General features: G+C 40.2%; 1 pseudogene; it reads right to left on the bottom strand.

Moving 5' to 3' along the window:
• Positions 1-2,397: 2,397 nt before the first annotated feature.
• Positions 2,398-3,419, bottom strand: LOC101828767 (annotated as a pseudogene).
• Between the last annotated feature and the right edge of the window lie 18,687 nt (positions 3,420-22,106).

Genomic DNA, 22,106 nt, shown 5'->3' with positions numbered 1-22,106 from the left:
GGAGATTACAGAATGGCACACAAAATGAGAAGAATCATGGGTCATGCTACCCCTTTAATAAGTTATACTTATTCAGTATTTATTAATTGATCAAATTAATGGATTGCATATGCTATTTACATATTTCCACAATTGCCTATGCAAAGCTTTGATCATATGTCTTTCTTCCAATCCTCTCTTGCCTGTTTTCATTTTCTCCAGACTCCTTCCCCATTCCTAGGAACCTATCAGCTATTTTTTGTTTGTTTGTTTCCAGACACAAGAGAGAATAAGTCATACATACCTGTATGCTTTCACTAATTTTGGTTAAGATAATGACTACTGGTCCCACCCATTTTTCTGAAAATGACATAATGTAATTTCATTTTTCTTTTTTATGATACACACACACACACACACACACACACACACACACACACACACCGATGTCACTGTACATATAAGCCAGGCATTTGAAAATCCATTTGTCTGTTGGTGAATGTCAAATCAAGACTGATTCCATGTACTGGTTACATGGATATGGTATCTCTATGGTATACTGGTTTATTCATCAGTTATATACCCAGAAGGATCAGCTGCATTTTATTTAATTAAAATTTTATTTAGCTGCATTTATTTTTAGTTAAAATATTTTAAAGAATATTGAAATGTGTTTTCCATATTGGCTATAGTAATTTATATCAGTGTAAAGAGAAGCTTTTTCCTTGAGAGAAGCCTTCCCGCCAGCCTGGTTCCAGAGCCGCATCAGTCCCAAATAAACACACAGAAGGCTATATTAATTATGAAGCCGTTGGCCTTGCTTGTCTCTTACTGGCTAGCTCTGACTTAAGTAATTACCCCATAATTGTCTAAGTATTTCTCTTACCGGAGAATAGTTCCGGGCTTCCTACCCCATGGCGTTACATCTCGACTCTCCTGTGTTTCTCCTTCCCAGAGTTCTCCTGGACTCCTAGTCCCACCTATCTAGATTCCTATTGGACAGCAGTGCTTTATTGACAAATAACAGGACTTCCCCAACATATCAGTACTGTGTAATTCCCCCCACCATATCTTTAATATTGGATTGATTTTTTTAAAAATAACAGCCCACTCTTATGTGCAGTATGGGTGGTTCCTTAGAAGCCATATTGTGCTTTTTTTGTTAGATAGGGCCTCACTATGTAGCCCTGACTGGCTTGCACTTTCTGGCATCAATCTCATAGAAATCCACCTGCCTCTGCCTCCTGAGTGCTAGGATAAAAGGTGTGTGGCCACCTCAGGCTCTCATATTAACTTCCTTTGAGATTAATCTCCCAGTATCTATTAACCTTTCACTAAGCTCTGTCTCTTTGAAGTTCTACTCTTTCTCCACATATGCATCCTAAGGAGTGAACTTCTAGAACATGTATCCTTGAGGCACACCCTTATACCATACCCAAAGCATAGCAACTATCCTCCCTCAAATGATTTGAGATGGGAATTACATGAACCTATTGTTTATTATATATACTTGGTCTGTTTTCATCCCCCCCACTCTTTTTGGTCATTATGAGTAGAATTATGCCTTATGTAACTTTGGAGACTGGCTCCATTGGAGAGCAAAATGCATCTGAGTTTCAGTTTTTCAGCTATGTGTGCAGGATGTCACTCATTTTTAAAATTTATTTTAAATTGTATTCTACTGTGCATGCATGCATGCGTGCGTGTGTGTGTGTGTGTGTGTGTGTGTGTGTGTGTGACAGAGAGAGAGAGATCTCAGTTGCTTATCACTTGTCAGTTGCAGAATATTTCAGTTGTTTCTAGCTTTTCAATGATGAGGATGAATGGAACGGTGGGAGACATTCACATGTAGATTTACTTTAAAATTATTTTCACCTTATTTTATGCATGTAAGTGTTTTGGCTACATGTGCATCTATGCATCAGGTGCATGCAGTGTCCTTAGGATCTGTAAGAAGTCATTGGATCCTCTGGAACTGGAGTTACAGACAATGTGAGATGTGCTGGGAATCAGTTCTTGGTCCTCAGAAAGAACAACCAGTGCTCTTAACTACAATCACTACAATCCTGATTTATCTTTCTATCTATTTATTTATGGCAGTGAATTTCCTTTAATCAAAGATAACCATGACAAATCCATTAACTATTAAAAGTTATATTTTATTAAAACAAATTTTCGAGCTGGGCGTTGGTGGCGCACGCCTTTAATCCCAGCACTCGGGAGGCAGAGGCAGGCGGATCTCTGTGAGTTCGAGGCCAGCCTGGTCTACAGAGCAAGTTCCAGGACAGCCTCCAAAGCCACAGAGAAACCTTGTCTCGAAAAACCCAAAAAAAAAAACCAACAAATTTTCATTGTTTAAAACATTTAATAATATGTATTATATACATGCTATTTTCCTTTCAGGATTTCATGTTGCCTTCAGTTCTTCAGTGGCATCAGGCACTTGGCCACTGCTTTGCTCTGACTCAGAGAGATCTCAGGCTCAGAAATCTCAAAGGTCTTTATCATCTCTTCCCAGAAAGCCCAAAGCTATAATGCCTTGACTCCGAATTTAAGTATTTTGGTCAATTCCCTCACATTCTTCATTAATCACTGGCTCTGTCATTGGTAGTTAGTATTGGTCAAATCTTAATCTTGAAAAAGCATCTCATACAATGAAGGAAACAGGAAAGATGTTTTCTACTGTAGATACTCTAGAGTGGACCAACACAAAATCAAAAAGAGGACATTAAAATAACAATGTCTTCTCTAAAGTAAATCTGCAGCAATCCCAGGAATCTTTCTACTTCTTTCTCAATCGCTTCTTCATGAGACACTTCCGTGCATTTCAACTAAGCATGCTTCACCCACTGCTCTTGTATCGTATGAGGTTGCTTTGAACAATCAGTACTTGGCTTTGGCACAAGGAATTCTCCATGTATTGAACCCAACAGAAAAGGAAACGTATAGGTTTTATTAAAGGTCATCTCTGTTGTTTTGCCTGATATTTTCCAGAAGTCATAGATAATTAATTCAAAATCAGTTTTGTCTTCATTACAGATGAGTTCTTCTGCTTCTGGTGAATTTATAACAATGTGTGTCAGTAGAGTGTCATAGTATCTTAACATCAAATGAGTTTAGGTCAGAATACAGACGTTTGGCTTTTTCTTTGCCTAAGCCTGAGGCCAGAATAAGAAACTGGGTGTCTAGAACTGCTTCTTATGCTCACAGTACCTTATTAAACAGAGTGTTGGCCTCCTCAAGAATCTCTGTTAATTTTTCACCAGCGTTCAGTTATTTCTTCCTGGTTTGGTTCCACAAAGTTGATGAGAGCATGGTGCTGATGGCAAATTGGGTGGCACAGGCCCTGATCACACTTAGCTTCCAAGCAGTCCAGGGTCCATCAGTTTGTCACAAGAGTGGATGTGATCCCAATGTAGGCTGGTGGCTGTTGCTCTCATGATTTATTTTTATTTCACGTGTATGCATTGTTGCCTGCACATATGTGTGTGCACCATGTGCATGAACTATCCATAGATATCAGAAGAGGCATTGGATCCCCTAGAATGAGAGTTACTGATGTTTGAGACACCATGTGGGTGCTGAGACCTGAACCTGATTCCTTTGCAAGGGCAATTCTCTTAACCTCAGAGTCATCTCTATAGCTCTTCACATAAAGATTTTTATATAACCTAAGTTTTCATTCCTCATAGATAAACATGTAGGTAGGTGTAACATTAATATAGTCACTACACATTTCACTCTCTGTGTTTGTTTGTTTGTTTGTTTGAGGCTGAGCTGGCCTTACACTTTCTGTGCATCAAGGTTGATCTTAAACTTTTTTTCCAGTTTAAATTTAGATAAGAAACAAGGTTGCTTCACAAGTCAGTTCCAGGTCCCTCTCCCTTTCCCTCCCCTCCTCCTGTGCCCTTCCCCCAACCCCCCTCCCCGTTATCCCCTCATTCCCCCAGGGAGGGTGAGGCCCTCCATGGGGGTGCCCATAGTCTGTCATTTCATATAGGGCAGGGCCTAGACCCTTCCCCAAGAGTTCAGGGTGAGAGTGCACCTCACATTGTTCTATGGGAGTCCAAAGTCCGTGTGTATACTAGGGGTGGGTACTGATCTGCTGCCCAAGGCTCAATAGATTACCTAGGCCTCCTCACTGACACCCACATTCAGGGGGTCTTGATCAGTCCCATGCTGGATTCCCAGGCTGATGCCTGGGATTCAAGACTTAACCTTTGTCTGGTTAGCTGTTTCTGGGGGTTAAACCAGCCCAGTCTTAATCCCTTTGATCATCAGTCCTCCCTCTCTGTTACTGGCTTTCTTGAGTTCAGCTCAGTACTTAACCAAGGGAGTCTGCCTCTTCTTCGATCAGTCACTAAATGAAGTTTCTGTTTCCCAGACTCTTAAACTTTTGATCTTCCTGCCTCTACCTCCCAGTGTTAGGATTACAGGCATACATCACCACATCCAACTACACATTTCAGCTTGTCTATGAAAAAATGTCAAACTGTAGTGGAACCAGTATTTATCTCTAGTGCACTAATGGGCCATGGGAGCCCATTCCCTATGGAGGGAAACTCTCTCAGTCAATATACATGGGTTTGAGGGCCTAGGTTCTGCCCCAAATGATGTGATAGACTTTGATGATCCCCCATGGGAATTCTCACCCTCCCTGAGGAGTTGATGGGGGATGGGATGGGAGGTTGATAGGGAATGGGACAATGGGATGGAGAGGAAACTGGGATTGGTGTGTAAAATAATATTATTTTAATTTAAATGAAAATTTATTTTTAAAAAGCTGTGTTACATTTGTTTAATCTTGTAACGATGTGTTGCATAAAAAAAAAGCCAAACTGTTTCAGAAAGAAGCTGCCTTCCCACGGCCATAATGTATAAGTCCATACTAAAAGTACAAAGCTCCAAGCAAAAAGGATTCCAGCTCCTGTAAATCTCAGCACCATCAGCTGAGATGGGCCTGATGCTCAGGAGAACAACCAGGCCTCAGCTTTGCATCCTGAGAAAGATAGGAGTAGGCACAATTCAGCATAGAGCTGCTGTCCTTTGACCTTGAGAGAGGATGTTTCTCATTACTTATACCCATTGGGGTATAAGGTGAGTGAGTCAGCTCAAATAGGAGTAATTGGGTACTCTGAACTTCTACCACAGCTGCAGGTAGTTGGTCTAGGAGACTGGATAACAGAAATATTGCTTTCACTACAGACTAAGTGCATCAGACAGTCACATTACTCAAAGATGAAACTTGTGTCATGCAACTTTTCTTCCTGTTGTGACCTGCTCCCTCAGACTGGCAAAGAAGCCAGACCCCTCTGAGCCTACCTGTATTCTTTGCACCCCTCCTCCAGGCACTACTTCCTGTGTCTGTGGTAGAATGACACTGGTCCAGAGGGGACACAGCAGCCAGACACTCTCAGATGAACACTGTTAGTATTAAATACATATCTAAATAAGCATGAGCAGTGGTTCTGCTTTGTCAACAATATAAACCATCACCATTGTTCCCAGATGTTGATTAAATTATTTTTGCCATGAAACTTCAAGAAACAATTAAACAACGAGAAAATGATGATTGCCAGGAAATAGTGGGCAAGCAGCCAAGACAGCAATGCTCAGGAGGAATAGGGAATCGTGATTCATCTTGGGCAGTCCATAGAGAGAAAAGTGACTCTTCATGTCAACCCTAGAGTGAGGACCATGAGACTCTTGCTGCCTTACTCACTTTGAGGCATGTAAAATTTCACACTCCATCTCCCCCATGCAATTAAAGCTGTTAGAATTTATCTTTAGCATTAAAAAAAGCTACATTTTCCCCACCATAAGAAAAAAGCATCTGTTTGTTTTAAAAGCATCAGGCTCCATGCCCTAAAGATAAGTTGGAGATCCAGAGTGAAGAAAGGAAACTTGAAGTAATGGGGCATAAACAGCATACAAAGAAAAGGTAATAAAAAAAAGCTGTAGCTGGCTTAAAAAGCTTGAACTCAGGAAGTACGCCTTATTTTGGGGTGGGGTGGGGATGGGATGGTTGGGTCCTGTACAGGCTGGGGCTATGGGCCTTACTGAGAGCTCAGGATGATAAAAACTCTGGACACTGCAGAGTTCAGGATGCCGCTGGATTGTAGACTCTTCTGTAGTCAAAAGCTATTCCTAGATTCAAAGTAATGGTTGAGAATTAAAACATTCCCCTAGGGCTCCATCTAGTTTACTTTCTATGTTAGAATAGATTTTGTCTTTGTAACAAAATGCTCAAGAAAACAACTTCAGGGAAGATGGCTTATTTGGGCTTCTAATTTCAGTCTATGACCAGTTGGTCTGTTCAGGGCCTGAGGCATAGCTTCACAATACTAAGCAAGTGTTGGAGCTAAACCACTCGCCTCATGGTATAGAGATGTACAGGGTGACACAGGAAAAGACCTGAGCAACCAAAACCCTTCAAATACAAGTTAGGAACAAAGAATATCACCATGTCCCACAAAGAAATGTGAACAAAGTGAAAGTAGCTTGGCAAGCCAAGGCTTTTATAGAGACCCATACCTGGCTGGTTAGCACAAAGACAGGGAGGCCACGTGGGTTTTTATTTTAATGCAGGTGTTGACTACATCTTTCCCCCATTGGTTGGGGTCCAACATCACAGTCCTTCATGACCGGCTAGCTTTAAAAGAAATGAAGGCAAATAGTAGAAAAGGGCTGGTCAGTTAAGTATGCAGGGGAGACTTTATATAAACAAAAGTTTTGCTCGATGGACATAGTAACACATTTGGATAAATGATTTTCAAGGTGGGGGAAGCAAAAAGATTTCAGTAAGACTCTCATAGGTGCTAGGGTTAAAAAGATTTGAAATATTTGTCATAAACAAAAATTGTACATTATTTTTACAAAAAGACTAATATTTGATGTTTCTTACAGACATATTAGGTGATTCACTTTCTCCAATCAATCCCCACCTTCTAGTAACCCCTTCAGTGGACTCAACTATGAACTTGCCTGCTGATGAAGTTAATGCCCTCAAGAGTCATTCACTTCCTATTGATCATATATACCAGTTGGAGAACAAGCTGTCAACACATGGACCTTTAACAAAGACATTTCATGGTTAAACCATAGTGCTCTTTGCTAGACAAAAACAGAAACTGATGCGAGAGTCTCTCAGAGCACAAATAGGTAAGGGAACATTACATCACTTCAAGAGAGAAGAAGAAAAGTTCAACAAAGCAAATTCAAGGCCAAGCTAAGATGCTATTTATTTCCTTCACTTCAATACACAGCCTCCCATTTCAGCATCTTCTTTTCTTGTCTAGGATCCCAAGCTATGGGGAAAGATGGAGATAACAGAAACATCACACTGTTTAGGCTAATCCAACAATCATCATTGGATTTGGTTTAAAGTAATTCTGTGGCCTATACCTTTAAAATCAATAAACTCTATTTTTAAGAGCAGTTTTAGATTCACAGTAAAACTGGAAAAAAAAGTATAGCTTTAACCACATACAACCATTATTCACACCCCACAGCTAGTGATGTATTTGTTGTAGTTGATAAACCAACACTGACACATCATTATCACCCAAAGTTTACAGTTTGCATTAGGATCTACAAGGGGATTGTTTTTCTATAGGTTTTGACAAATGTATGATGACATCTAACCTCTATTATAGCAACATTCAGAAAAATTTCACTACTCTAAAAACATCTCCAAGTTCCACCAATTCCTCCACAGTAAATCTCATACCTTGGTATCTACTAATCTGTTTATTGCTTCCACGGCCTTGGCTTTCTAAGATACCACACAGTAGAGATCATACTGTATTGAAGTATTTTCAGATTGGAACTTTTTTCTTTGTAACTTTTACTATACATGTTTTCCTTTCAAGATGTCCTCTTTATTGAAATGTTTACTTACTTTTATTTTATTTTATTTTATTTTATGTTCAAGGAATGTTTGGGCTACATGTGCATACCTGCATCATGTAGGTGGTTGATGCCCTTGGAGGCCAGAAGAAGGAGTTACAAGCAGTTGTGGATTCCCATGTGGGTGCTTGGAATCAATCCAAGGTCCTCTGCTAAAGAACTTAGTGGTCTTAACCATCAAGCCCCAGGGGTTCTTTTTGCAAAATACTGACATATTCATGAGCTAAACAATGAGTCTCACCCAAGTGGGTTCTTTAGAAGACAGTCCAAGTTTTCCCATGGATTTCTCAGGGAAAGGAAGTAGAAGAGATCCCCTGGGTAAACTGGGGATAAGGGAGGAGGATGGGAACATGATTATTGGGTTAGAGGTAGGATGGAGGGGGAGTGTAATGAAAGAGATGTTTTCTGAGGAAGCATTTCAGGGTTAGGGAGAAACCTGGTGCCATGGAAACCCTCAGGAATCCACAAGGGTGATCCCAGCTAAGACTCCTAGCAATAGTGGAGAGGATGCCTGAAGTGGCCTACCCCTATCAGATTAGTGGCTACCCTAATTATCATCAGAAAGCTTTTATCCAGTAGCTGAGGGGAACAAATGCAGAGTTCCACAAGCAAGCACTGGGTCAAGCTACTGTTGAAGGGAGGGAGGAAGGATTGTATAAGTCAGGGGAGTCAAGGTTATCATAAAGAAACCCACAGAAAGGGGGATCAAGATCATCAAAAGGGAACCCACAGAAACAACCTTGGTTCATAGGAGCTCACACAGATACTAGATCAATGGCTAGGGAGCCTGCATGTTACTGACCTAGGCCCTCTACATACACATGACAGTGGTATAGCTTGGTCTACTTGTGGGACTCCTAGCAATGTGGTCAGGACCTGTCCCTAACACTTGAGTTGGCTTTTGTGAACCTAGTCCCCATACTGGGTTGCCTTGGCCAACCTTAATACAAAAAGTGGATCTTAGACTTACAGCAAATTAATAAGCCATGCTTTGTTGATACCCATGGGAGACCTGCCACTTTCTGAACACAAAGAGAAGAGAAATGCTTGGAGTGGGGGGGGGGGAACTGCAGTAAGGATGTAAAATAAATGAAAAAATTTTAACAAAGAAGACAGTCCCAGCTCTATTCCTTTTATTACTCTTGTCCATAATGAATTGAAAATAAAACTATAATTCCAGCAAGATAGGTTCATAAGTTAAGGAGCTTGCCTCCAAACCAAATGACTAGAGTTTGATTACTGGACACCACATGATGAAGGAATTGACCCTCATGTTTTCTCTGACCTTGGGGCACATAAAAAATAAATGTAAAGTAAAATCAGCTACTAGCCATATTTAGTGGGGCATGCTTGCAATGGTGGCCCTCCTGAGGTTCAGATTGATAGTCTGAGAATTCAAATTTGCTTTGGGTTACATAATGCGATCCTATCTCAAATAAAAAAAATGCAGACAAAAGGGTGAAAAATAGGTGCTGGGGAGATAGATCCTCACTGAGAGCACCTGCTGCTCTTTATGAGGTCTGGGATTCCATTCCCGGCACACACATGGCAACTTATAGTGGTCCATAGCTCCAATTCCAGGGTATCTGATGCTCTACAGGCACCAAACACTAATGTGGTACACATACATACATGAAGGCAAAATACTTATACATGTAAAATAAATAAATCTACAAGAAATAAGTTTTATAAACGTTTTATTTATTCAGTGCTTATTTTTCCTACTGGAATGCAGGCTCTACAGGATATGCTTATTCCTGATTTATCTACCAACCCTTACAATTTAGCTTACTACAACTTAGCAAGTAATTGGAGGCAATAGGACACATTGGTTAAGGAGAAGGTGGATCCTTCTCAAGCCGTGCCAGCTCAGATGGTTACCTCACGTCCCAACCTCACCTGTCAGTGTTGGATCAGAAACATGGGGTGGGGAGCAGTTTTGGGTGCTTAGAACATTCTACATCCACCTCTCAGAATGATATCTTCAACTATTCACTTCAAATATTGTGATAAAATTCCACTTTCTAGGCCTGCAATTATCTATCAGTCAACCAATCATCCAGAATAATTGCTAACTGAGCCTGTTTTTCAATCACTGTTCTCCCAGCAGATATTGCTACAATATGGGGAGAGCAAGAGAAGAGAATGAAAACAACAACAACAAAAAAGAAAAGCAAGTACTACATGTTCTCTTACATGTAGAGCCTACACTATGTATGTTTGTATGTGTGTATATGTATGCGTCTCTGTCTCTCTGTGTGTGTGTGTGTGTGTGTTTGTGTCTCTGTGACATGAAAGCAGAAGGGAGAATATATATGGAGGTGGGAAAGGAGAGGGTAAAAAGGAAATAAGAAAGAAATTGCCTTAGTATGAACACAAAACAGGCATTGGTAGACTACAGTTACAACAGGATGCTCTGTCGTATGTGGTGTCCATGCGTAAGTGTGTATGTGTGTAGGTGTGCATGTGTTGGATCCTATCTGACTCTAGAAGCTTTGGAGTGCAGAAAGGCTAGAACTATGTTTCCTTGTTTTCTGACTTTTTAACTTCAACTTTGTGTCTGGGTATTTAGAGTAGATTGGTTGCACAAATAATGACTATTACTGTGAAGTTTCCAGACAAGCATATAATGTTCTTTCATCATTTTGGATCACTTAGTGTCACTCTCTGCTGCCTTAACCGTCTACCCATATTTTCTGTGTTGTCCTTTCTATTCCCAGGTAGTCTTCTGTGGTGGTTTAAATAGAATGGCTCCTATAAGCTCACATATTTGAATCCTTGGTCCTTAGTTGGTTGAACTTTTTGGGAAGGATTAAGGAGTGTGGTCTTAGTGGAGGAGATGTGTCACAGGGTGCTTTGAAATTTCTAAAGTCCACACCATCCCCAGTTATCTCTCCCCCTCGTACTTGTGGATATAAACTCCAGCACCCTGCCTGCCTGCTGCCGTGCTCCCTACCATGATGATCATAGATTCTAATCCTCTGAAACTGTAAGACTCCATTAAATGCTTTCTTTTATAAGTTGCTTTGGCCTTGGTGCTTTGTCACAGTAGTAGCAAAGTAATTAAGATACCATGTTGGTAGTTGTATGCCTTTAAGAAAAACTTCTGTGTATGAGAGAAATATAAGCTGTTTTTTTTCTGAGTCTGCATTATTGTTTTACATGATAATCTAGAGTTCTGTCCTCTCTCTGCAAAGGATATCATTTTGTTCATCTGTCTTTATGGCTTAAAGAAGTTCCATCATGGATATGTAGCATATTTTCTTAACCATTGACTTGTTGATGGGCATCTAGTCTGTTTCTATGTTTTGGGTATTGTTGTGGGATATTTGTACACTGTGGGAAGATATATTTGCTGTTATTGGTGTAATAAAAGCTGAACAGCCAATAGCTAGACAGGAGACATAGGCAGGATGTCCAGGGAGAGAAAGGAAGAGAAGGAAGAATCTAGGTGTGCAGGAGAAGCCAGGAGACATGGAGAGGAAACAGAAGGTGCAGGATGGAAGAGTGATAATGCCACATGATAGAATGTAGATTAAAACAAACGGATTAATTTAAGTTATAAGAAATAGTTAAGAAAACCCCTAAGCTATAAACAGAGCTTTCATAACTAACAGTAAGCCTCCATGTCATTATTTTGGAGCTGGCTGGTAGGACAGAAAAAGATTCATTACAGGGTATTGTGAGTGGTGCCATAAAAAACACACCCGTGTAAGTGTCTTCACTGTCAGTGGACTTTGATTTCTTTGGATGCATACTCACAAGTGGTACAACTGTACCACTGTTTTCACTTTGATAACATACTTCCATTCAGATTTCCACAATGACTGGGTTAATCTACATTCTCACCAAAGGAACGTAGGGTTCCTTTCTCTGTGTGTCTTCACCTGTTGCTTTTTGTTATGTCTGAATATATATGTGTTTAAACCATGTGAATATATATATGTAAGTGTATGTATGTATTCATGTATTTGTCTGTGGTATATGTGTGTGAATGCTTGTATTTATGGTCTTTATGTTAGTGTTTGTGTGTGTATGTATGTTGTATATGTTTGTGGTGTGTCTGTGGGCTGTGTTTATGTGTGCGTGCATGCGTGCATGCTTAGCTTATATGAGGGCAACTCTCAGCTGTCTGTACTATTCATACAGTCTCGTTGGGGGAGGAACCCAGTGAATATACTCAGTTTTAGGAACTTCCTGGTGTATTTTGAGTTTTTTATTCTTGTCCTAAGGATTTTTCCTGCAGGATGGAATGTATCACTTCCCTTTAGAACAGGTCTATTGTTTCACCTCCATGTAAATATCCTATCCTAAAATATCATGTTGTTTTGCCATCTTTTGCATCCTGTTTCTTAGAGTTCCCCTTCAAGATGGAAGATTTCTCTGATACGCTGGTGAAGACTGTGTAGTGAAGGTGTAGTGAAGGTGTAGTGAAGACTGCTACACTACATCTGCTCTGTCATCCCGAGTCTTATTCCCTTGATAGGGTCACTAATTGGCAGTTAGAAAGCACTTAAATACCCTCATTTCCAACCTCAACAAACCTGAGGTTCTAAGTACAAATGTTGGCATATCCAAATTTACATACAGATGCAAGTTTCTGAATTCAGGTCCTTATGTAACAAGCAAGAATCCACTAAGCCATCTCTCTGACTCTTCTAATTTCTTGATGCTAGCAATTCTTACTAGTGGGGAGAATATCCTGTAGCTTTGAATTTCATTTCCCTGTGAAAGCTTCCTGAAGTCACACAAACCTCAGTTAGCCCAGACTGACCCCCTATCATAGCTTCTTGTTTGACTGTAGACAATCCCCACTGAGGCACAATTCTGCTGATTTGAGACTTGGAGAAAAGCAAAGTAAACTGTTTTATAAAAACATTTAGTGTGAGGAAGGCATTTGTAGAACCAATGGTGTCTGGTAGTGATGACACCAGGTTTCAGCCAAGAAGAAGCTATATCATTGTGGTTTTACTTGAGTTCAGAATCAAACCAGCCATTTAGCTGAGGTAGTGAGGGAGGCAAATCAGAATTTGAGTGTGATACTGCTGCACATGGGATGGTGATCTTGCAGAACAGTGTCTTCATACCCTGGGTTTGTGTAAGAGAAGTAAAAAAAGTCAGAACACGCCTAGATTGTATAGTGACTCCTACTGAGGCCAGATCAGGAGGTGTGAAGTTTTTATTAAATTACCATGTTACCAGAACCAAACCTCTTGCTTGGATTGAATCTCAATCTCCCTATTTTGAATATGAAATCATAAAAACAGGACGATGACCTTGAAGCAATTCTGTGAAGAGGGGTTGAGTACTGGCTTTTCATTCTGGGAGACTCTCAGAAGGTAACTGCTATAGAAGATGGAGTGGGGTCTCCTAAGGCTGTTGGCAGTTACTATAGTGTTAGGTGATAGCTCAGCAGTTGCCTCTCCTGCTGTCAAAGACAATGCTTTCATTCAGCCTCACAGTACATATCCCAGTTCAGTTTTGACTTGTTTTTTTCCAACATTTTTAAAAATTATTTTAATTTTAAATAGCTTGTTTTACATGTCAATCCAGGTCCCTCTCCCTCCCCTCCTCCCGCACCCCCCACCATCCCCCCATCCTCCCGCCCTATTGCCAATTCCATTCACATAGGGGATATCTATAGTCTGTCATTTCACTCAGGGTAGGGTCCAGGCACTCCCCTAAGAGTCCAGGATGAGAGGGCATCCCTCTTTGTGTTATGGACACACGATGTCTGTTAGTATTCCAGGGATAAACACTGATCTACTGCTCAGGACCCCATAGGTTGCCCAGGCCTCCTCACTGACTCTCACATTCAGGGGGTCTGGATCAGTCCCATGCTGGCCTCCCAGCTGTCTGGGGTCCAAGAGCTCTCCCCTGTTCGGATCAGCTGTCTCTGCTGGTTTTGCCAGCCCATTCTTTGCCAATTGTTACCTAGACTCTTCTCTTAGGATGGAAGTTTGTTTTGAAGTTCTTCACTTTAGTTAGAATTTCCTTTGCTAGTAACCCCACTTGCTCTGAAGGGGAGAAAAATAAAATATAATTAACTTTTTAATTGAAGCAGTCAATATCAGAGGAGGTGCTCTAATTTGATATTACTCCATGAAGTGTTTCCTCAAAGCTCTCAACCTATTTGGTTTAGGGAAGACGAGATTTCAGATGAATGCAAAGGGCATGTTGAAAATCAAATGCTTACTTCGAAATGTTAGTGAGGTGATGCAGCATCAGGTCACAGGATGTACCAGACTGAATCCCTGGTCTCATTTCTGTACCAAAGACCAAACCAGAGGCCTAAACAAAGCTATGGTATTGATGTATCTCATTCATCTTTTCATTTGTTACATACTGAGTCCCTGGTGTATCTCTAGGATAGTTACACTGTTTGGGTACCACTTTCCTAGGAGACAATGAACTGTAACTTCTTTAAAAAGGAGCCATAAAGCTTAGGTTAAGGACTAAATAGAATCTAGTGCTTAGCCTGTTTCCTGGCATGTGATGCTGAAGTAAGAATAGGTACTCCAGAGAATGCCACATGGCTACTCTGCTTTGTACCACATACTTCTCAGCGTGGAATGGCTTTGTGTACCACACCATCTCCTCTTCCTCATTCCTTCTTTTCCTCCTCTTTCTCCTCCCCCTTCCCCATCTGTTTTCCTCCTCTCCTCCCACTAGTCTCCCTTCTTGTCCTCCTTCTCTTTCTCCTTCTCATAGAGTCTCAGTTCAATTGCTAAATCAGAATGGCTTGCTCATTCTTGCACCTCTAGAGCATTCCTGCAATTATATGTCTTACGATTTATTTAATTCTACCTAGCATTATGGTAGTATTAACATGCTTAGAAATTCTTAGACTGCAGCAAACAGAAAATCAGAATAGCCTACACAGAAGAAAGAGTATTTCTTAGTAAACTACAGGGATTTCTCATGGGGTCTGAATCAGTTAGCACAGGTTTTCCATCTTCTTTACTCCTTTCTCTTTATAACACATAATATCCTGAGCACCCCTCCCCTAACCCTGGCAGGCCTTTTTCTTCTTTAAATCAAGTTCCTGTCCCTGTCCTCGGAGTGGCCAAACGTTTATCTATTCCTCATGGGTACCTTCACCAATTCCTTCTTATCATGTTACGTCTACATAGCCCACTGCCTCAAACACTGTGTACAATCAAATCTATAGGCTAGACATAAGGGATGCAGCTCAGTGGCAGGGCATTCACCTAGCATGCACAAAGACCTGTGTTTCATTCCCAGAACAAGGAAAACAGTGAGAGAAATGTTCCAAAATGTTGTCTGTCCTCTGACCTTCTGGCCTTCCTGCTCCATAAAAGCCCTGTGCAGACAGGAGCTTCACTCTGTTGGTTAACCCCGACTCACAGGTCCTGAAAATTGGATGTCTCTATCAGACAACACATGGTGAGTGGATGATCCAGGCAACATTTTCTAACTTCTTTGCATTCTTTAAAATAAAATACTCACTTTTATTATTTTAATTATTTGTAAGCATGCAGGTGACCCAAGGGGCCAAAAGTATATCTCAGATTCCCATGGAAGTGGAATTACAGATGGTTTTGCACCACCAGAAGTGGTGTTGGGCCCCAAGCTCTGGTCCTCTTCAAGATCAGTGTGTGCTCTTAAGCACTGAGTCATCTCTCTAGCCAGATCATTTCTTTTTAGTTTAAGAAATGTTGACTAATTTATTTTAATTGATATATAATTTGCTAGTTTGTGGTTTGTAATGTGTTGCTTTGCTCTATGTAGAAATTATAGAAAGTTTTAATAAGTCTTTTTAATATTTCCATCATCTTGACAACTTGCATTTTTTGTGGTGAAAGCATTAAAATATGTATTCTTGCAGCAATTTGAAATGTACATCATCAATGTGACCAATATGTTCTGCAATAAATCAGTAAAATTTTACTCTTTCAATTTAATTGAAACCCCAGGGTATAAACATCTTCCACTTTCCTATAACTCTTTCATCTCTACATACCCACCTTTTGTTTTATGTGTTGGCTTGCTTGCTTAAGTATGAGTGCCTGCCTGAATGCATGTCTGTGCACCATGTGCATGCCAGAGGAAGCCAGAAGATGTCATCAGATCCATTGGAACTGAACTTAAAGGTGGTTATTAGAGAGCATGTGGGTGGTGAGAACTAAACACACCGGTCCTCTGGAAGATGCTAAGCCATATTTCCACTCCACTCCATCTTCTGTTTCAATGAGATCATTTTTTTTGTTTAGACTCCATATTCAAGTGACATCACACAGCATTTGTCTTTCTGTGTCTGGTTTATTTCACTTAGCATAGTATACTCTAATTCCATCCTGTGTTGTCCTGAATGGTGGGATTACCCGTTTTGATTACTGAATAGTATTCTACTATGTATACATATTACCTTTATTCATTCATCTACTGAGGGATACTTCCATGTCCTTTATTGAGGTCAGCTCACAGAATATCTATCTTACATTATCACTTGCTTTGTAATAGTGTGACAAATGTCTCTGTATATTTTTGTTATTTTGCTTATGGTTTTTAGATGGTTTCTCATATTTTGTGTCTTCCAAATTGCTCAGGTGCAATCTACTTTGGGTAGTATCTTTGGGTAGCCCATGCTTAGTAAAGGAATAACAACTCACCAAGAAAATGTTGAGAAACAGAACTGTTAGATAGGTTGTGGGGACACCAGACCTTGAACAGAAACCCACTTCTCCTTCAGCCTGGGAGCAGGCAGCTGTGAGATAATGTTTACTGAAAACAATTCAGTGCTTAAAGCTCTTGATAGGCCTCAGATAAGGGCTCCCTCACTGAAACACCATGACTTTGACACCCCCTATGGCTAGATGCTTCTTTCTGTACCCCCTGCTGCTTCTCCCAGATTCTGGGGCCAGAGATTAAACCACCAGCCAGGAGGGTGAGAAGTCTGGGAGTGTTGTTAGAGAATTGTATGTAGATGGATGGCAGAAGTCCTTAAAAAGGGAAGCATTTTTTCTTGGAGAGACTTCTTTCCTAAGCCGACTTGGGGAGCACAAAGTTTTCTTAAAAGCAACCGACCGGTCTTTGTGTCATCTATCCCGACCACCTGGCTGCATTCTCGGATGCAGGCTGCACAGCAGGTGCAACAATAGGTTGATGTGTTTTCCAAATGTGCACATCTCCAAATACTGCATTAGTTTTGCTGGATCTCCCAGGCTGCTAGAGAGAATATTCCTAAGGGCACTTGTAGTTTCTAAATGAAAGAGTCTTTGCTTGAAAACAATGAAAACTGCTGTCAGTTACTAATGTTTAAACTTTATTTATTGTACAAATAATGGCTGAGCCACTATTATCTCATCAGCCTCATGTCTATTCTGCACCATCTATCACATCCCACTCCAGCTTTTGGGGATTCATGTCTCCCAAAGGCCCGTGACTTAAAGGATTGACCCTTAGAGTGGTGCAAAGGTAGGGCTTCACAGAGGTCGAACCCAATGGAAGAATTTAAGGTCATTGGCATTCTTGTTCCATGTTCGATATACTGGGTTATCTTCTTGCTACAATTATGACTTCACTGTACTCAAAGCTTTGCAAAGCTGTCTCATTCTTGTCATTCAGAACTCAAGTCAGATCCCCTTCCAAGGGCAGAACCTCTGGCCATCTTTACCGAGGTCAACACATTCTTTCCTCCAAGGCCCTTGCCAAGCCACTTTGTTCCTATACCGACAATGTCTATAGCAATGACTGGCACAATGACTGCTCCTCAAAAGACAAATATTTCTCAGGCCCAGAAGAAGACTTCCAGTCATTGTGGCTCTAGAACTCTAGGCCCCGATACTTCCTATGTTTCTCAACACCAACCTCCCATCTGCACAGGGACAGGTGCTATTGAGGTTACAGAATCCTACATGAATAGTTTCTTTTTGTTTTGAATTCTTTCTGGTTTGCTGAATTAATGTTCCAGCAAATAGTTGTGCCTTCAAGCAGAAACCTCTGGAAAGCAGAATAATTGATCAAAATTTCAGTCTCTGTAGAGAAGTTGGAATGATGCAGATCCAGAGCCAAATTACAATTTGTCAGGAGAACTTTTTAGCCTCTTGAATTGTTTTTCCTTGCCCACCTATATGTAGGAGCTAATATACTATGACTAACAAATGAAAATCTTTTGGGATGTATTCCGTGAGCAGATCACCAGCTACAACAACCCCAAAACTAAGAATATTAGCAGATAGCATTTGGGGCCTTTAACAGAGATTTCTCAGCTCGGCTCTGACCAACATCTCTGATGCTCCCACCAATGCGTTTGGAAAGTGTGTGTTTTGATTTATGACTTTCTTTGTTCTGTTTCTGTAGAAATCTCAAGAAACTGCTTTCATGTTGGAACATTAAATTTGAGACAACCTGAGTCTGTGTTCCTGGGCTAATCATATTTGGCTCCAAAGTAAACTATCTCTCTTGTATCTCTTTTGAGGTGAGAGTTCTGTTTTTGCATGAATATATTCTACCTTGAGACTGTCACCATTTTGTACCATTCTTTTCAGACAAATCCAGGACCTGGGCACATTCTTGTCCCATACCTCAGTTCTCTGAGTTCGGACATCTGGCCTAGCCTCCTGCCAGAAATAGTCCTCAGTTCGGAGTACCAGATCTGGTACTCCACTGCCTCTCTGCCCACAGTGACCCCAGTTATGCCACAACACCACAAGCTTGCCTCTCTCTGAGCTTCCTAGTTCTTTTTCTGCTTGTGATGGTTATGGTATAAAAATCAAGCTCCACCACACTTGTTCACCAGGCAGATAGAATTACTAGTTAATGGAGGGAACTCATAATTAATATGTTGTCTAATGGGAAATGATTTCAGAGTCCCAGATTTCAAAATCCAATACCTTCCAAAATTCAGAAAATTACTCAGGGAAGGAAGCTGGAGGGCTGAAAATGTGTGTTTCTCTCCTTATACTTATGCTGTTTCATGAATCAAAAAGCATAATTTGCATCTTCCCATGACCCAGGCCACGATTGATACATAGTGGATACACAGTAAGCATTTGTTGACAATGAGCACTTAAAACAAATAAAGCAAATGTACTCCTAACCTGTGCTTTGGAAGAAAACGTTTGCTGTTTTTTGTTTTGCTTCAAAGCAATAAAAAGCAGAGATTCCTCACATCTGGTAGGGTTCTCTTTTCTGTAATGACATCTAGATCCATTGCTGTAAGGTTTAGTATAAAGTTTATCCAACATCTAGTGAACAAAAATGAATCCACTTGGACAACAAAGGAACACAAAGGACCTGAGCCTTTTCTTAACATAAAAATATGTTATGGGACAATGTATGGGAATCAATTAGAATAATTCTAACATGGATGCATTATTTGCCCAATCACTCCAAGTCTGATGCTGTTCTTTCACACATGTACAGACAGACAATACTACTGCTTTCATTCAGTGGGAGCAGGAGAGTTAGAGCCTGGTGGACCATTTCCCCACAAAACCCAAGAAGAATGGTGAATAGACGGTCAGTTGGAAAACTCACTCTTAGGTCATCATTGTTGATTTCTGACCCATTTTCAGATTTGCTCACTTTTCCCACACAAAGTGAAGACAAAATTTTCCATTTCCTCTAGGGACTTGGCATTTGGCCCACACCATCCTTAATATCAGAAGGAAATGAACAAATACAATCTCATTTAACCAGTGAATGAATAGACAAAGGACGATCATCCTACTGTGGGCCGAACTTCCCTTGGTGTTTGTTCTTGGATGAATGTGAACATTTTGGGGAGGAGTGAGGTAATATTTGGAGAAGCAAATGTTTCTGGAGTGTACAGATTCATTTAATTTTCATTTGTTAAATTTTAATTCAAGAGAAAAGAGTTTCCTTGCCGAGTAGAGAATAAACTTAATTCATAAAAATGTCAATAAATAAGTGACAGAATTTAAATTCAGTGGCAAACAAACAAACAAAAAAACAAACAAAAAGAAGCTACAATTTCTTTATTCCAAGCAGCCTGCAGCATCAGTTGCTTGAGGACCAGGGGACAGAGGGGACTTATGCCCACATGGTCCCATGGAGTGAACAACCCCTGTACACATGGAGAAAACACTGCTTTCCCACTTTCAAGACCTACAAAAACTCTTCATACATTACAAGGAAAGGACCTTTCATAATCCATATTTCCATGAAGCTGGGGAGATTGCTCAGTGGTTAGGAGCACTTACTACTTTTGCAGAGGATCTAGTCCACCTAATGGCTCACAGCCATCTGTAACTCCAGTTTCAGTGGATCTAATATGCTCTTTCGGCCTCCACAGGTACTGCACACACATGGTGCACACACACATGTGGTCAAAACACCAATACCCATAAAGTAAAAGTAAATAAATATTTTTAGAAAATAATTCTTTTTTCTCTATATCCTTGCCAGGATTTGTTATTTGTCTTTTTTATAATAACCACTCTGGTGTGTCTGTGTGCATGTGTGCATGTGTGCATGCATGTGTTCTTGTGTGTGTGGTCTTACTTTGCATTCCCATAAATAATTAGTGAAATTGAACATCTTCCCCATATATTTGTTGGCCACTCACACATTCTGTTTTGGGAAATGTCTGTGCACATCTTTAGACCTTTTTTAAATCAGATTTATTTTTTCATCTATTCATTTTTATTATAGAATTATACTCCTTTTATGTTCTGGATACTAATCTCTGAATGAATCTACAGTTTACAAATATTTCCTCTTCTGTGGGCTGTCACTTTTCTCTGTTGTTCATAGCCTTCACTGTGTGGGATTTTAAAGTCTGATTTACCCATTTCTGGCTGTGCCCCTACATATCTGAGTCATAACCAATAAATCCCACACCAGGCCACTGCCCGGAAGAATTTCTGTTTTCTTCCTGTAGTTTCAGTTTCTGGTCTTACATGTACATCTGTAATATATTTTGCATTGATTTTTGCAGCTGGTGAGAAACACTATCCTAAATTCATCCTTCTGCATCAAAACAAACCAGTTTTCCCAGCATCACTTATTTTATTTTAATTTTTTGTAATTGAAGAAACCACCCAAACTCCTTTTTATATATTTATATATACTACCCAATCTCCTTTGTATATATTTGCCTCCTTTGTCAAAAATCTTCTGTCTAAATGGAGTGAGTGTGTGAAATAAAACAATAACGAATTCAAACAACTAGTGAAAACTGGGACCTTTTATGGTATGCCACTCTAGAGATAGTGATGACAGAGTAATGAAGAGGCTGGAGTGCAGGATTGGTGAAAGACGGTTTTCAACATCTCCACACCTTGAGAAATCCCTGTCCTTTTCTCCCATAGGCTGGGACTTGTCCCCTTCCTAATTTCATCACCTCATTGTTTTAAGAACCAGCACCTTATTTAATGAATAATTTGAAACTTGAAGCTCATTTCTGATAGTGGAATCAGTCACATAGCCTATCACCATTAGCTCTCAAACTCTCAGAGTTCTGACACAAGCAGATGCCAGCTGCCAGTTAGAGGAGAGAAGGCCCAGTGTTTCATGCTCATCTGTAACTTTGATGAACTCCAAATGTACATCAAACTGAAAATATACTATAACTAACTGTTTCTTCTCCTGTAAAGAATTACTGTTTTGTCACTCTTTGGAAAGGCACACAAGAGGGGCCGATGTTTCCTTTTTTAAGTGAATGAATTGTTCATCCTTTATAGACAATGCTAAAGACATTGTCTAAATAGACAATGCTGAAGCATGAGAGTTAAGCTGGTGGCAATGCTCCTCTTACCTGCAAGCACATTGTGATTCAATGAGAAGCATCCTCACAGCCCAAAACTCAGCACTGGAAGAGATTCTGGCTTATGACCCTGCCCAAATCAGTAACTTCTTTAGAAGCCATGCCCACAACAGTCACCTGTCTTCTAATCTCTGCAAAGATCTGCGGTATAACCTCTAAAACTTATACTATATGCAGAAATTCAGTGGGCCTCAGGTTTAAAACAGATTATTGAAATAAAGGATGAAGTTATTATAATTTTCATTGGGTAGAAATTGGATTTTACTTTTTTCACAATGACTTATGGCCTTTGAAACTGTGCTGTTTGTTAGATTTGGAAAAAATAAATGAAATCTTTTAAGTGTGCCATTTCAAAAATGAATTCATCACTTATTTATGTCTAAAGATAAAATTGAAGGGCTTACTATAAAAGTTAATATTTTAAAAAATGGTGTGGAAATAGTTCTTCAGAAATGTCTATAGCTAC

This window comes from Mesocricetus auratus, unplaced genomic scaffold, assembly GCF_017639785.1.
Source record: "Mesocricetus auratus isolate SY011 unplaced genomic scaffold, BCM_Maur_2.0 Super-Scaffold_100057, whole genome shotgun sequence".
NCBI lineage: Eukaryota > Metazoa > Chordata > Mammalia > Rodentia > Cricetidae > Mesocricetus > Mesocricetus auratus.
Note: the sequence above shows the minus strand (reverse complement) of the source record. Positions and strands in the feature narration are given on the sequence as shown.